The sequence below is a fragment of the Zingiber officinale genome, chromosome 6B (assembly GCF_018446385.1).
Source record: "Zingiber officinale cultivar Zhangliang chromosome 6B, Zo_v1.1, whole genome shotgun sequence".
Taxonomy (NCBI): domain Eukaryota; kingdom Viridiplantae; phylum Streptophyta; class Magnoliopsida; order Zingiberales; family Zingiberaceae; genus Zingiber; species Zingiber officinale.
The window spans coordinates 81291457-81300415 of NC_055996.1; the positions used below are offsets into that span (position 1 = coordinate 81291457).

Genomic DNA, 8959 nt, shown 5'->3' on the forward strand with positions numbered 1-8959 from the left:
ATAACGGGAGGATATCTCTGACTACCACGTGAGTCACGACCAACGGAGCCAAACGAGTCCACCGCCTGCCGGAGCCAAAGAGCAGAACCGCCACACACCTCCCGATAAACCACTAATCCACGAGTGGTGGTGTGTGCGATACGTATGGCGATGGACTCAACCATGAGTGGAGCCGATAATCGAGACGTCTGATCGTGATCGTGACATTAAGCATAGCAAACCGATCAACATAACCATATCCATATATACAAAATGAGTATTGTAAAATCGATGGTCACATACTAAGATCTAGAGTACACAGATAGAATATCAAAAACCTATGTCCTGAATATAATAAGTATGGAATATCCTGATCAGCATAGAAAAATCCATATATACATAATATGAGTACCACAGTATCAGTAGGTCAAATCCACGGATCTAGGGTATACAGGTCCTCTATGGTATAACAACCTAGATCCTAAACATATCCCCCTTCCATAGCATATGTTCCAACAATATGCACAGATCAAAGCCACAAGGTCTAGGTACACGAATCATATATGATATACCAATAGAAATACACAATCCAGGCATGGCATAAAAACCTAAGTATCAGATAATTTGGATACACATGCCAGAAACAAAAATCCAGAGCCTAATCCTAACCTCAATAAAGCATGGTATGTCACTCTAGAAACTGAGATACTCATGGCAATAAGATAATCATGGCAACAAATCACGAGATACAAGCACGGATACATCACAGGCAACAAACCTAACATGCTATGGATATCAAACAGTGACATACCAAAGGCAAACATGTTCATTGCTTGTAGTTATTAAATACTATGCATATCCAAATGACAATATCATAAAAGATAAGTCAAGAGGTACCCGCCTTTATACATAGTCTGTATCGCAATAAATCCCGTATCCAGACATTTGTCTCCAAACAAAGTCCTGCAACACATAATGTATTTTTAGCTAATACATAAGAAGTAATAGCTAAATAAATTTTCCCTCCTAATAAGAGTAACTCAAATCAAACATGGTTATGGATTAATCCTCCACTTAACCTTAACCATAGTACAACCTAATTAGATTAGGCTTTATACATGATTCATCTCCAAAACTCACCCAAATTCGTATACTTCGTCGTTAATTTGTCGATGGAGCACCCTCTGTCGGAACTGTGGTCGTATCTAGATTGAGCCACTGACCTACACATCAAACACCAAAAATTTGTAATTCAATACATCCACCTCTGTGAATTAAACCATAACATTACATCCACAGTTTTAAACCAACAACTTACCCTAAACCAAAGGTTCGGTAGAAGGTGTTGCTGGAACAGTAGCCCAATTCAACACTTGCTATCCCAATTCTGTGCCAAAAATCCCTTCCTCTCTAAGGATCAGCAGCCAAATCTCTGCCGGCAATATCTCCAATCTGACCGCCGGCAGCAACCACAGCCCGAGCAAAGATGGCTCCTCAGAGCAGAGGGAAACGACGACGATGCAGGATCGGCGGTGACAGATCAGTGGTCTTCAACGCTGAAAAAAAATCAGGGAAGGAGAAAGGAATATCGCCGCGATTTAGCTATTCGCGATGGAGATGTTGAACCGAGGGAGAGGAAGAACCTCCGCTTTGGCTGGTTGCGTGGATGAACGACAATCGCGGTGTCGGGATCACAGCTAGGGCAGAGATGACCGGCGGCGTTAAGTGGCTAGGGCACGAACACTATGCAAAGGAGAGGTGCTCGGCTGCCGGCGCTCAGAAGAGGAGAATGAGGGTCGGCGCTAGGGCTGAGAGGCCGGCGGATCGAGGTCGGCGTCGCGTCGGCCAGAGGAGAGGAAGAGGAGAGGGAACCGTTGCATGGCGGTTTGGGCACGGGAGGAGAAGGCATCGCGAAGTTTAGGGCAAGGGACGGGCTCGCGGGGAAGAAAACAGGAAAAAGGAAAATAAGAAAAGGAAAAATAAAACAAAAACAAATAAATAAATTCAACTTTTCCTCATTTAAATGGGGTAGTCCAAACAGGCTTTTCCGGACCCCGTTTCTATCCCCGTAACCTGAGCCATACGAGCTCCGAAAAAATCCAGAAAAATTCCGAAAAATTCCCTTATCATTATTCGCCATTTTTCGGTATTTCACAAACCCTTGATAATTTCTTAAATTTGAAATAGCAAAATTTGAACATGAAGAATTTTTTAAATTTTCTATTTGTTCTTTCAACTAAGCATTTTCAATTTTAAATTTATCAAAATTCTCTATTAAACATTATTTTACTAAGATTATTTTTATTTCAAATTTTTTTTTTCAATTTATCATTTTTGGTTTTCAATTTACACATTGATTTAGACATGGACTTTATTCCAAAATATAATTGATTAGGAAGTAAGAGGCATACTTCACTTACCATGTCGGATCTGAAACTTGATTCTCCCCTTGCATCACTGCTAGCTTCCGAGTTGCTTAGTTCTTTGTGACTAGCCATTAGTGCTAGTCCGGCATATGCTTCTATTTCATACTAGGATGACAAACTTTCATCCCAAGTGGCCTTGAGATTTTTGCCCTTTATCCTTCCCCTTCTTGAGTTCTGATCAGTCCTCCTTTATATGCCCTTCATTTTGGCAATGGTAGCATCGAACCTTTCTTTTGTTTCTTGGATTTTTTTCTTGTCTGTATTTCTTTAAATTTGTTAGATTTAAAAAACTTTTTAAACTTCTTTACCATATAAGCTTCTTAGTCTGCTTCCATATCTGAGTCTAACTCAGATTCATCCTTCTTGTTGGCTTTCAGTGTTAGATTCTGTCTTGATTCTGTAGGATCGAAAAGAATTTAGATATCTCCATAATTACATAATATTGTCCACTTTGGGCCTAAGCCCTCATGGTTTTGCTCTTGGGCATATTTTTTCTCTTATAAACTCATGATCTTTCCCATGTGTTTTCAATGTGGGACTATGTTTGCAACCTTGCAACCCCAACACTCCTCCCGCCCCCCTCAAACAAAGGACCACAGGCTTCCCACGTCCGATCCTCAACCCACAGGTCTTCCTGCCCCTCGATCCACCCGACCTACTAGGACTTCCTTGCCTGGCCACAACTAGGACTTCCTGTCTAGTGTTTGGTCCTCTTGATCCGAACATAAGAGCCCCCAGTTTCTTTGTTCGAGGTCAATATTGTACCCACATGGCTCAATCAGACCATAGTTCTTGTGCACAGTCGACGGTTAGACCTTCTGGCAGCTCGAGCTCTGATACCAATTATAGGATCGAAAAGAATTTAGATATCTCCATAATTGTATGATATTGACCACTTTGGGCCTAAGCCCTCATGGTTTTTCTCTTGGACTCTACCCAAAAGGCCTCATGCTAATGGAGATATCTTTTCTCTTATAAACTCACTATCTTTCCCATGTGTTTTCAATGTGGGACTATGTTTGCAACCTTGCAACCCCAATAGATTCTTTTGTTGTGCCTTCACATCTAGTTTCATGTAATTCTAATATTGAGAAGAGTTCTTCTAAGGTACTTACCTCCAAGTCCTTAGAGATGTAATATGTGTCTATTATTGAGGCCCACTCTAGAGTTCTATGAAATTCATTGAGCGCGTAGCAGACCAAATCCCAGTTGGTTACCGTTTCACCGAGATTGATCAGTCCGGTGATCAACTCCTTGATCTTCGCGTGTAGTTCAGTTATCGTCTCACCTTTTTCCAGACAGAGGTTTGTTAGCTTACCCCAAAGAATATCTTGTCGTGCAAGCTTTTCTTTAGATGCCCCTTCATGGAGCTCCAGGAATTTCTCCCAGAGTTCTTTTGTTGAATTGTAGCTTCCAATGTAATTGACTTCTTGAGGCGGTAATACACTTAGTAAGTGATATTTCACTTTGTTGTTTGCTACGAAGTCGCTTTGGTCCTTCTTCATCCATTGATTTTCTTCTTTCTCTTCTCCTTGTTGATCCTTAGAAAATACAAAACCATACTTTATTATTAAAAGAATTTCGAAATCTATTCTTAGGAATACCTCAATTTGGCGTTTCTAGTGTGCGAACTCCCCCTCATACTTTGGTAGGTTAAAGCTTGGCCCGACCATCGATTTCTTGGCTTCAATCAGCGGTTAGTCCTTCTGAAGCGTCCTTGCTCTGATACCATTTATTGGTCCCGGGCGCCCGACAAAAGGGGGGTAAATTACCCTAAAAATGCAAATATACTCTTTCCAACACTTTTGACTTTAGATTAGAAAAACACTTTAATAAACGAAACTGCAATGCATAAAAATAAGTACAAGACAAAAAGATTTACTTGGTTTGCAACCGGGGAAGTTACTAATCCAATGCAAATGGGAAGAATGTTAAATTAAGGAGGAGAAAAATTGAAAAATCCTTACTTTGAAAATTTTAAAATTTTTTAACACTTGAAAAACTTTTTAAAAAAAATAAAAGAGTTTTCATTTGTGTTAGAATTTTATTAATACTATATTTTACTTGACTTTAAACTAGGTTGCCATAAATTAAAAAGGGGGGATTATTGATGCTGGAAGCACCAGCTAATCAAACCTGTGTTTTAGTATTGATAAAGGTTTAAAATTAAGGGTTGTTGTGATCTAACAAGGTTACATGAGTATGTAGGAAAGTCCTAGTTGAGGCTAGATAAAGAAGCCTTGGTCAAGTGGATTGGGCACAAAATCCTGGTCAAGGGGTTTGGGCATGAAGTCCTAATCAAGTGGATTGGAGAGAAGACTTGGCTGATCAAGGACATCGGGTGGAAGTCCTGGGGGTGGCGAACACTAGGTGAAAATCTAGACGGATTGAGAATCAGACGTCTAGCTAAAGTCCCGAAGGTCAAGGTCAAAGCTAGGCAAAAGTCCAAACAGGTGTTTGATAAAGGTAATCTCTCCTGAGAGGAGTAGATGAGGACATATTCTCTGTTAAGGGAACAGTAAGTATCGGTTCAACCTAGGATTTCAACAAAATCCAAAGCTAGAACCAGACAATCTCGAAACTGTCCAAATCATTATATTATGCCTATTTTTCTAACTCTATGGTGTAAGAAATCGAAGCCGAAAGTTGGCTAAAAAAGGGGTCTCCAGGTGTCCAAGAAGGGTCAAAGCACCCAAAAGTTCTAACGCCCAACCAGGTCTAGGCGCCTGGATTTGCCCAATTCCAGGCACTCGAGTAGAGGAGTTAGCGCATGCTGATTGGCTAGAACACGTCAGAGTCTAGGCGCCCGAATAGATCCAAATACCCGAATAGGTTCAAGCGCCTAGAGAAGGATAAACTTTTGGCAGATAGAGTTTCGTTGAGATCACATCACGTCATCTTGATAGGGGCGCTTGGGACTGATCCAAGCACCCGGACAAGGCTATAAAAAGAAGATTCAACCAGCACCTTAAACACAACTTTTCATACAACTTTCGTGCTTGCGTGCTATTCTTTTTGAGTTGTTGGTGAAATGGTCTCTTTACTATTAATTGCATTTCATTACATGTAATCGAAGGTTGTTGTACTTAATGAATCTTTAGTGAATTGCCCAAAAAAAGCTATCAACGATCATGGGCTTAGAGTAGGAGTTATCACAAACTTCGAACTAAGTAAAAAACAACATGTTAGTGTTGCCTCTTGTGCTCTTCTCTTAATTCTTTCTTTCCGCTGCGTTTCCTCGATTATTTTATGATAAAAAGTGAAAAAGTAACTCTCATTATTCACTCCCACTGTAGTGAGCTTTTTGATCCTACAACTATCCCTGAGAGTGCAAGATTATGTAATATATCGAGTCCTTACCACCTGTATCCTACCAGTCACATCTCATGACGTTGCTATGATGCGTCCATCTCACTCTTTTTTTCTTTATACATTATGTCAACAGATGAACATAGATATTATGTTAGTAGATGAACATAGATATTTCCCTGCATATCTTTCATAATATTATTCATGCATCTAGCATAGTCACTAGGGGACGCATCCATATGTCTTATTGCCATGTGTTGACCTTTATATTTTTGGTCATAAGAGTTGATGTTACTTAGGGCACACTCACTCCCCTTAGTAAGTATGACATGTTTGGTCAATGACAGTTAGCATTAGTCCATATAGAGGTTACTGCTAGGGGGTTTGACTTGGAGAGGGGGTATCCCTCCAGCAGTACCCATCGAGGTCGTCGAGGTAGCTGAGGCCGCAAAGGAGGAGATGTCAGAGTTCACCTTTCCCAATATCTTTACATCTTCGACCTCGCCGTCCACTTCCCAACCATTAGAGGAGCGCATTTCTAGATTAAAGGAGTCTTCCTCTCGTCTCGAGCAATCTGTTGCTCATGTCCGTGAGGAGATGGTCACTCTCCATGAGGAGATGACCACTGGCTTTTGACATATGGATCAACAGTTGGAGGATATTCAGAGTATCTTACATTTGATTCACCCTCCTCCTCCATCAGCTGATGAGCCTTAGACATTTCGTACTTTAGTTTATGTTCCTTTGTTTGATATGCTTGTACCTTCTACATGTTTGACTTACTTACTGGTCTCTTTTTAGTATATATGTTTACTCTTTTGGATATTTATTGATTGTTTTCTCTTGTTTACTTATATTTCTTAGTTTATATTTTGATGAATGCCAAAGGGGGAAGGTAAAGATTTAAGATAAGAAAAATATGAAAACTAAAATCATAACCCAACAATAATTAAGAGGATAAACAAAATGCTAAATTATTTTTTTCTCTTAAAAATATTCATTATATTATTTTTTCTATATATTTTTCTATCTTAAACCTAAATTATTATTATATCAAAAAAGGGAGATTGTTGGTACAATTAGCACCAATAAGTTAAACTTAGGTTTTAATGAATGACAAATGGATAAAGTTAGATGTTGTATATTCTAATCCTTTTACCAAGTATATAGGACTGAAATACATGATAAGGACCAGACATCAGGCTGAAGTCCAATCAGGCCAGGGAGGACCAGTCGATTGGCAGGAAGTCCAGCTGAGCCAGAGATGATTAGACAGTTTACAGGAAGTCCAATCGGGTAAGGGAGGACCAGAAGATTGGCTAAAGTCTAGATGAGACATCTAGCAGGAAGACCTGGTGGATTAAGAGATCAAGGTTAAGTAAGTATATAATGGTAAGTGAGGTGAGCACTGGAGGAGAGTGATCTAGTGAGGACTAGTCCTAGTGGGACTATAGGTGTTGGTCCAGCATAGATCCATTTAGAAGTCGAAGTTGAGATCATGACTAAATTCTGGTCTTGGTAAAATAGGATCTAATTAATAATATTGTCTTATTTCTATTATGCTAACTCTGTTTTGCATTGTACATTTGTTATTTAGACTAACAGATTTTGTAGGAACTAAAATTCATAACTTAGCCTCGAATGAATAGTGCTCGAGGCACCTCAAAGCCACTGGGAGGCACCTTGAAGCTCATTGGAGATGCCCTAGATATGGCGAAGGTGCCTTCGCGCGGATAAACCTCGGGGATAGAAGTTCGCTGAGCGAAGACGCCATGGATCACATTGGAGACACCTCAGAGCGCATTGGAGGCACGTAGGAGCCATTGGAGGTGCCTAGGAGCCATTGGAGGCACCCTCGCGCAGATAAAAACTAAACTCTGTAGATCGGATAAGCGATATTATAGGCACCCTAAAGCTTTGGAGGTGCTTCCAACACTGTTTAAAAGGAGGTCAGCGACAACACTCAATGCACACATCTTCTACATGATTCCTTGACTGTTCTGCTGCTACATTCTCACACCACTACTGTTCTACTACTCATCTACGTTTGAACTCTGCCAACACAGAGCTTCCACACTTCGATATCATTCTGTTGGATAACATTGCAATTTCAAGTCATTTACATTATTGTTTAAAGGAAGTATAGGATGTTATACTTTTCTCTTATTATTCTTTGTACATGATTACTCTACCAGGAGTTTATCGGTAGAGGATTTTAGCAGATTGTCCATCAATAGGTCTAAGGGCCTGGGTCATGGAGTAGGAGTCCTCGAAGGCTCTGAACCAAGTAAATCAACTATGTCATTTTTTATTTTTCATTTCTAGTTTTCTTGCTTTATTGTTTTTAATTCTGTTGTACACTCAATTTTAAAATGCTGAAAAAGAATGAGTTTTTTAAATCACGTGATTCACCCCTCCCCCCCACCTCACATGCCTTCGATCCTACAGTGATGATTTTGATAGATTGAGTCTTTGAATTAGCTCGTTATTTTGCTATAAAAGACTTGGGTTTACTACACTACTTTTTGGGGATCGAGATCTCTTCTTTGCCAAAAGGTTGTCTCTTATCTCAATCAAAGTACATAGCTGATCTATTTGAATGTGCACGTCTCACTGACAATAAGGTAGTTGATACTCCTCTTGAGACTCATGCTTAGTACTCTCCCTCAAATGCAAGGGCGGAGCTATGTTTGTGGTTACCTGGGTTGTAGCTCAGGGGCCCAATGGGGGTGAGAAAGAAATTTATGTGAGAGGAAAGAAAAAAAGTATGGGAAAGAGAAGGCTAGCCTAGGTCAGCATCAGCGGAAAAAGGAGTCTAGCTCAAGTGATGGTCGGCATTGGCGGAAAGAAGAGGCTAGTCTGGGATGACAACATCGGCATTGACACTCAAGGCCCACATCCCAAGTAGATCACCCGAACTAGCTCTGTCATTGCCCAGATGGTTCTCCTTTGTCAGATCCTAGCCTCTACTGTACTGTTGTGGGAATCTTGGTCTGTCTTACTATGACTCGTGCTCATGTTGTGCATGTGGTTAGTCAGTTTGTCATTGCATCAACCATAGTTTATTGGGTTGTTGTTCTTTGTTGGGGTTGCAAGGTTACAAACATAGTCCCACATTGAAAACACATGGAAAAAATCATAGATTTATAAGGGAAAGATATCTCCATTGGTATAAGGTCTTTTAGGTAGAGCTCAAAAATAAAACCATGAGGGCTTAGGCCAAAAGTGGATAATATCATGTCATT

At 40.2% G+C, this 8959-nt stretch overlaps 1 long non-coding RNA gene across 1 annotated transcript; it reads right to left on the reverse strand.

Moving 5' to 3' along the window:
- Positions 1 to 766: 766 nt before the first annotated feature.
- Positions 767 to 1916, reverse strand: LOC121990347. The gene is made up of 4 exons (XR_006114563.1): positions 1623 to 1916; positions 1298 to 1535; positions 1120 to 1202; positions 767 to 942 (listed from the first exon to the last, which is right to left on the reverse strand). It is a non-coding gene; the product is annotated as an uncharacterized LOC121990347 (long non-coding RNA).
- Between the last annotated feature and the right edge of the window lie 7043 nt (positions 1917 to 8959).